General features: G+C 52.4%; 1 non-coding gene across 1 annotated transcript; it reads right to left on the minus strand.

Annotated features, from left to right (window-relative positions):
• Window positions 1–66: 66 nt before the first annotated feature.
• On the minus strand, window positions 67–219 carry LOC143387653 (5.8S ribosomal RNA). Its single transcript, XR_013089868.1, has one exon. It is a non-coding gene; the product is annotated as a 5.8S ribosomal RNA (ribosomal RNA).
• Window positions 220–7,500: the final 7,281 nt, after the last annotated feature.

The raw sequence follows: 7,500 nt of genomic DNA on the forward strand, positions 1-7,500 counted from the left end.
CCGCGCCAGCCCGCGGGGGGCAAGGCCTGAAGAGCCAAAACCCCCGGGGGGCGATTGATCGTCAAGCGACGCTCAGACAGGCGTAGCCCCGGGAGGAACCCGGGGCCGCAAGTGCGTTCGAAGTGTCGATGATCAATGTGTCCTGCAATTCACATTAATTCTCGCAGCTAGCTGCGTTCTTCATCGACGCACGAGCCGAGTGATCCACCGCTAAGAGTCGTATGAGATTTGGGAAGGAGGGCCACGGGGGCCCCTCTCCCGCTGGTCCTGGCGCGGCACCGGCTCTTCCCCCCCAACAGCCCCCCCAACCCCGCCGCCAAGGCGCACGGAGCGGGAAGACCGGGAGAGAGAGAGAGAGCTTGCCTCCCGGCCGGCCAAGCACAACAAGGGTACCAGAACAGAAACCCAGTGGTGGTCGAGAGGTTTCTCCACGACGGGGCTCGCCCGGCGCCTCAGGACCGCACCGGGGCGCGGCCGGGCACACGGGACGGGCCCCACAGGCGCCCGGGGGTTCCCACCACCCCCCCCGACGGCGCGGAGCGGCACACACGCCCGCCGCGAAGGGACCGCCGGGCACCCCCTCCCGGCGGCCGCCAGCGGCGGGACGCGGCACGCACCCCGACCGCGGGTGGGCGGCAGAGTCTGGGGGAGCAGAGGTCGGGCCAGGCCCTCCCACGGCTCCCCACGGGCCCGCCTCCCCCGACACACCAAGGGGGGGACGGGCGACGCCCCTGAGGGTCTTTAAACCTCCGCGCCGGAACGCGCTAGGTACCTGGAGAGGGGTGGACGGGACGAGCGCAGCCGACCGCTGGGAGGCGGCGTCCCCACCGCCAGGCGCCGGGAACCGACCCCGACCCGACGCGACGCGAGGACCGCAGCGCTACCCACCCGCGACGGCCGAACGCCGTCCAGGGCGGGCCGTCAGGAGGCGCCGGCGGCGGGTGGCGGCGGCGGAGGCGGCGAGGCCGCGCGCGACGCCGACGGGACCCGAACACCTCGCGGGGGACACCCCGGAGGGCTTCCCCGCGCGGGCCGCGCCCCGACGACGACCGCGACGACACAACACCACCGCCGCGCGCGCCACACACACCCACACGGGCGCCCCGAGAGACTGCGCCGCGGGTCGCGTCCCGACCGCGACCGGGGGAGCGGCTCGGCGTCGGAAACAGCAGGCGGGCGGGCGGCGGACCTTCCGCCCCGAACCCCACGCGGAAGGCGGCACGCGCTGGAACCGTCCTAGCGAGAAGCCGACGTACAGAGGAAACTCCGCGGGGGTCCGCGGGCGGCGGCGGCCACCGACGAGGCCACCGCCGCCCCCCCCGGGAGCCCTCCCGGCCGCGGGAATTCTCACGCGGGGAAAGAGAAAGAGAGGGCGCGTGCCCCGCTTCTCCCTTCCTCGCGCAACCGTTAATGATCCTTCCGCAGGTTCACCTACGGAAACCTTGTTACGACTTTTACTTCCTCTAGATAGTCAAGTTCGACCGTCTTCTCAGCACTCCGCCAGGGCCGTGGGCCGACCCCGGCGGGGCCGATCCGAGGGCCTCACTAAACCATCCAATCGGTAGTAGCGACGGGCGGTGTGTACAAAGGGCAGGGACTTAATCAACGCAAGCTTATGACCCGCACTTACTGGGAATTCCTCGTTCATGGGGAATAATTGCAATCCCCGATCCCCATCACGAATGGGGTTCAACGGGTTACCCGCGCCTGCCGGCGTAGGGTAGGCACACGCTGAGCCAGTCAGTGTAGCGCGCGTGCAGCCCCGGACATCTAAGGGCATCACAGACCTGTTATTGCTCAATCTCGGGTGGCTGAACGCCACTTGTCCCTCTAAGAAGTTGGGGGACGCCGACCGCTCGGGGGTCGCGTAACTAGTTAGCATGCCAGAGTCTCGTTCGTTATCGGAATTAACCAGACAAATCGCTCCACCAACTAAGAACTAACCCTAACCCTAACCCTAACCCTAACCCTAACCCTAACCCTAACCCTAACCCTAACCCTAACCCTAACCCTAACCCTAACCCTAACCCTAACCCTAACCCTAACCCTAACCCTAACCCTAAACCCTAACCCTAACCCTAACCCTAACCCTAACCCTAACCCTAACCCTAACCCTAACCCTAACCCTAACCCTAACCCTAACCCTAACCCTAACCCTAACCCTAACCCTAACCCTAACCCCTAACCCTAACCCTAACCCTAACCCTAACCCTAACCCTAACCCTAACCCTAACCCTAACCCTAACCCTAACCAGTCCAGTCCAGTCCAATGTGTCTTTGGGATTCATCATCTGAAGTGGCACCCCCTTTCTCCACTGAAAAGTCTTAACTGGGCCTCTTCTGAAATCTTCACCCAGACTGGTTTTAGGTCTGTCAGCAAAAGAGTCTCTCTGTGCAAAAGAATTCAAGGTGGATAAACTTCCTATTTTCGTGTCGCCCTGTTTACTTGGCCACTGGCCGAGAAGATACCAGCACTCCAGGTGCTGGACACCCCACCCCCCCCACCCCCCACCCCCCCCCACCCCCCCACCCCCCCCCACCCCCCCCCCCCGTTACTAGTTTTTCACAAACATGTCCAGAACAGTACTTTGAAGAAATGTGCAAACAAGGCCTCTGGCCTTGAGCTGGGCTTCACAGAGATGTCTACATGTTTAAGATACGAGACGGTACCAACTGGACTCCATGGTAACAGCTGGCAGGGGGAGAGTAGACAGGGGAGAAGAAGCTCTCCCCTTCTCAGGTGTTGTCCTCCAAGGGTTAACATGCCCAGAACAGTGAGAGAAAAAGCTGCTTTTATGTGAACTTCTGCAGACCATGAATTTCTGAGCCCCTCCCCTTACATGCTGGGTATAAAACTCTGAAACTACCTGAACTTTGGGTTCAGGGGATTAATTCCTTACAGCAAAAGCCATCTTCTCTGAACCTGGCTGCATCCAAATAAAACCGTTTTCCTGCTCTGTTCGGTCGGTGCCTTGCCTCATTTGTCCCTACAACACATCCATGCAAGGAAGACTTTATCAAACCAGTAGCCTAAGTAAAGCAGGTTCCAGGTTACTTTTTGCCACCACCGCCACCACCACCACCATGCATACCAATAATTTCTTCTGATTTTTTTTTTTTAATTACATACAAACAAATCAAAAACCATGAAAAGTATAAACTATGTTACTGAGAATCAAGAAGAGTCATTCACTCATGTAAATTCAGAAATTCGGTAAGGGTGGTTGTTGTTTCTGTCTGTTGCTGTTGTTGTCCTTTTTTGTCTTTTTTTTTTTTTTTTTTAATTTTTCTCCCAACTGTCAAATCAATTAAAGCGGGGTGGGGGGGTGGGGGGGGGTGAGGTGGTGGTGGGTGTCAGAAAATGTAACAGGGGTCCACTTTATAGGCTTTGAGTATAAGTCTCACTGCTCAGCCACTGAGGCTCATGTTAAAACCCATATCCTTTTTCCTTTCTCTTTTCCCTACCCTCCCCCTCCCTAATCATAGGTGAAGCCATATTGACTTTCAGGGTGGGTTATCTGCCCATTGGCTAACAAATATTTAGAATTTTCATCCAGAAAATCACTTTTCTGTTTGATAACCTTGCTAGGCCTCCGATGGGTTAGAACAACAGAGTGTCAGCAGAGTCATCAGAGTTTTGTTGCTGTAAAGGTTCAGTTCTTATGTTTTCTTATTATAATAAATTCCCCCTCTTCCTTCTGAGATGCTTTGCCTCTGAGCAACACCCCCCCAACACCTATCCCCCCTTCTCTGCCTCTCTCTCTCTCTCTCTCTCTCTCTCTCTCTCTCTCTCTCTCTGTCGAGTTACCCCAGGGCTCCATAAGTTGCTGAGGCTGGGCTTAGTCTTGTGATTCTCCTGAATCACCCCACATCTCTGTCACTGGAGATGTGTGCACATCTGGGGACTAGAGTACTATGCTGTGCTGTGTCTGAGAGATTTTTTTATTATTAAAAAGTCGGTACACTTAAAGACATATAGGTTTCCTACATGAGAGGTCACCCTTTTTATTAGAACGTGTATTGTATCGAAGCTCTAAACTTATCCCATAGTCAGTGACCCATGTGGAAGTTCTAACACATGCATTCGGTGTAACATTCAGATTTAGAAAAAAAAAAAAAAAAAGAAAGAAAGAAAGAAAGAAAGAAAGAAAGAAAGAAAGAAAGAAAAGAAAACGAAAAGAGAAAGATCTGTGCTTGGGGCTGGGGATGTGGCTCAAGTGGTAGCATGCTCGCCTGGCATGCGTGCGGCCAGGGTTCGATCCTCAGCACCACAAACAAATCAAGATGTTATATCCGCGGAAAACTAACTAACTAACTAACTAACTAAATAAATAAATAAATATTTAAAAAATTCTCTCTCCCTGTCTCTCACTCTCACACTCTGTCTAAAAAATAATAAATAAATAAATAAAAAGATCTGTGCCATTAATGACCAGTTTTCACATCTGTTAGTTTTAATTGAAAAAGTAAGGGTTTGGGGATCATTTGTTGAAAGAACACTCCTGTACCAGGTGAGTGGCACTGTTTCCTGAATGCATAAGAGTATTTGTCCACTTGAGTCCAAGCTGTTCTCCTAGGTCCAACTGTTGGTGAGCAAAACACCACATCGTGGCAGTTATCTGGCCAGAGTCTGGGCAGAGCTGGTAGATTCTGAACTTGGCTTCCAAAGTCAAAGGTCAATGAATGTATGTAGGACTTCTAGGCAAGTGTGATGTGAAGATCTCTGGGCTTGTTGTACAATAAATGTGTCTGTGTTCCTTCAGCATAGAAGGAAATGTATTCATTCTAGAATGCAAAGCTTGGGCTAGGGTTTTAGCTCGGTAGTAGAGCACTTGCCTGGGACGTGTGGGGCGCTGGATTCCATCCTGAGCACCACAAAACCCAAAACAAAGGGACAAACGAGTAAATAAGGTAAAGATAGTGTGTCCATCCATCTACAGCTCAAAAAATTAAAGGTATGGGTTGGGGGTTCATGTCGATCCTCCCCCGCCCACCCCCAAGAGGATCAGGATGAGGTTGAGAGAAGGATCGTAAACTCATAGCGAAAGTAACCTCGCGAGGAGACCCCTGTCTCCCAAAGAAAAGTTGTGATAGTAAAAGCAAATGGGACTCCGTTTTGTTTTATGTCCCCATTCTGTAAAACAACCAGGCCAAGTAGAAGGGTCATGACTGAAGCAAGATGTTCTTTTCCTTGTGCTATAGAAACCTTTAAGAGTAAGGAACTACCTAATGGGACATTGTTTCTGTAACTAGCCCATAAAAGGGGGAGCGGGGGGGGGGGGGGGGGGCTAAGCTTCTGTCACTGGAGTGGCTAGGCTGATTGTGATTGGCTGAGCGTCCCTCCGCCTGACTTCACTCTCCCGCTTCTGTAACGTGGCTTGCTTGCATTAGCTAGACGCCCCCTCCCCCCAAAACGTCCCTTTTGCAGGTTTGAGGCTTATAAGGGGCACCCTTGCAATTGTTTGGGGCTGGCCAGGGGAACAGCTTTATGCTCTTCTGCTCAGTCGCCACTAGTTGTGCTTTAATAAAGGCTTGATTCCTTTATACGTGAGTGGTCTGGAAGTCAGTTTTTGAAACCCCGGGACCAAGCTTTAACTAGAACAAGCAAGCAAGCCAGAAAACAAATGAATAGATAGATGATAGATAGATAGATAGATAGATAGATAGATAGATAGATAAATTGAATATGGGGATGTGGCTCAGTCAGTGGTCAAGTGAGTGCTTCTGGGTTCAACTCATAAATCAATGGATTTACCAAAAATATATAAAAATATCTGTATAAAAAGGGGATGTTGGTTTAGCTCAGTGGTAAACTGTGTCCGTGTTCAGTCCCCAGTTCCAGGCTCCAGGCAGAAACCAGCCCCTGTGTGAGGGGCTGGTTTCTGGTTCCATCCCCACCAAGGAAACCCTGACATGAGTATGGGGAGCCATATTTGTCTATTGGATGCCAAGGGTAGAGTGATTTCCATCTTGATCTCCCCCCCCCCACCACCACCACCTCTGTCTGTGTGAGCAAGGTCTCTTCTAGTGTCTGGATTTTATTTATTTACCTATTTATCTATGTATGTATGTATGTATGTATGTATGTATGTATGTATGTATTTAAACAATGCCTTTATGTTATTAATTTCTTTTTATCTGGAGCTGAGGATCTAACCCAGGGCCTCGAATATGCTAGGGGACCACTCTAACGCTGAGATATAAAGGACCCCAGCGCATCCCAGCCCATCCCAGCCCAGCACAGAGTCTTTGAGATGAGATTTTATTGCCTGTTTTGGTTGTTTGAGTCTGTCTTTGTTCACAACTTTTGTTTCTTTTGTGATGCTAGGCTGGGGAAGAAACCCAGGGCCTCGGGCCTTGGTCCACAAAGGGTCTTGATTGCTGGGCAACACCCTCACCTTTTTTTCCTTTGTCTCTTCCCTTCCCCAGAAAGTAAACCCAGGAAGGGCCTCCCTCTCCTTCCCCCAGGCCCAAATCCATCCTGTTTGGGTTTTGGGCTCAGACAGGTACACACTAGACAGACAGACAGACAGACACAGACACAGACACAGACACAGACACACACACACACACACACACACACACACACACACACACACGGGAAACATCACTGTTTTATTTTTGTTCGTTTCTCTCTTAACCTCATCCAGGCCCTCCCTCATAACTCTCAGGGGCGGGGGGGGGGGGGGGGGGGAGGGGAAGGTGTTTACTATGGACCTCTGGTGGTGACAGCCTTGGGAGGGAGGGACTACTACTAGGGAATTGGAGTGAGTGGGATGGGGGAAGTGGGGATTATAGTTCAAATTCCAAGGGTCGGGCAGAGGCACAGAAGCTATCTCCTAGGTGGGGCATGTTAAAGGCTAAGGAACGTGATCAGATACCAGGGGTGAAAGCGGTATGTCCTCCCCACCCCCCAGTGCTTCCAGGACTTTACTGTGGGGGGGGGGGGGGGAAGGCGGGAGTACAACCGCACTGAGGCCCGTGCCCATCTGTCTTTCCAGGGACTCAGTAGGCTGAGGGAAGAGAGGAAGATATGACGCAGCGGCTTGCAGCGTAGTGATCTGTATATGGATATAGATATAGATATCTAAGTCTGTCAGTCTGTCTGTCTATCTATCTATCTATCTATGTATCTATGTCTATACATGTAGATAGATTATATCTAAACTGGAAATGGAACTCAGGCAGGCCTTCCAAAATGACGGTAGCTTTGCGCCACCTAGCGTTCAGTGACTGCAACTAACGAGGCTGCTTTTCTCAGACCGCAGAGCACTCACTGTGAACTCCCAAGTTCCACAGGGTGGAAACCCGTCGCTATGCGCATCCACGTGTATATGCTTGTGTTTCTGACCCGGTGGCGAGATGAGATCCGACTGAAGAAGCCAAGCAAGCCTAAAACGTGTGTCCCACCTTCACCACTCCTAAGTGTGGTGGATTAGCCGACTGAGAAAGGCCTTAGGGGAGGGAGCAGCTTCGGTCCGATAGGGGACAGTTGGGGAA

Source organism: Callospermophilus lateralis, chromosome 2 (assembly GCF_048772815.1).
Source record: "Callospermophilus lateralis isolate mCalLat2 chromosome 2, mCalLat2.hap1, whole genome shotgun sequence".
NCBI lineage: Eukaryota > Metazoa > Chordata > Mammalia > Rodentia > Sciuridae > Callospermophilus > Callospermophilus lateralis.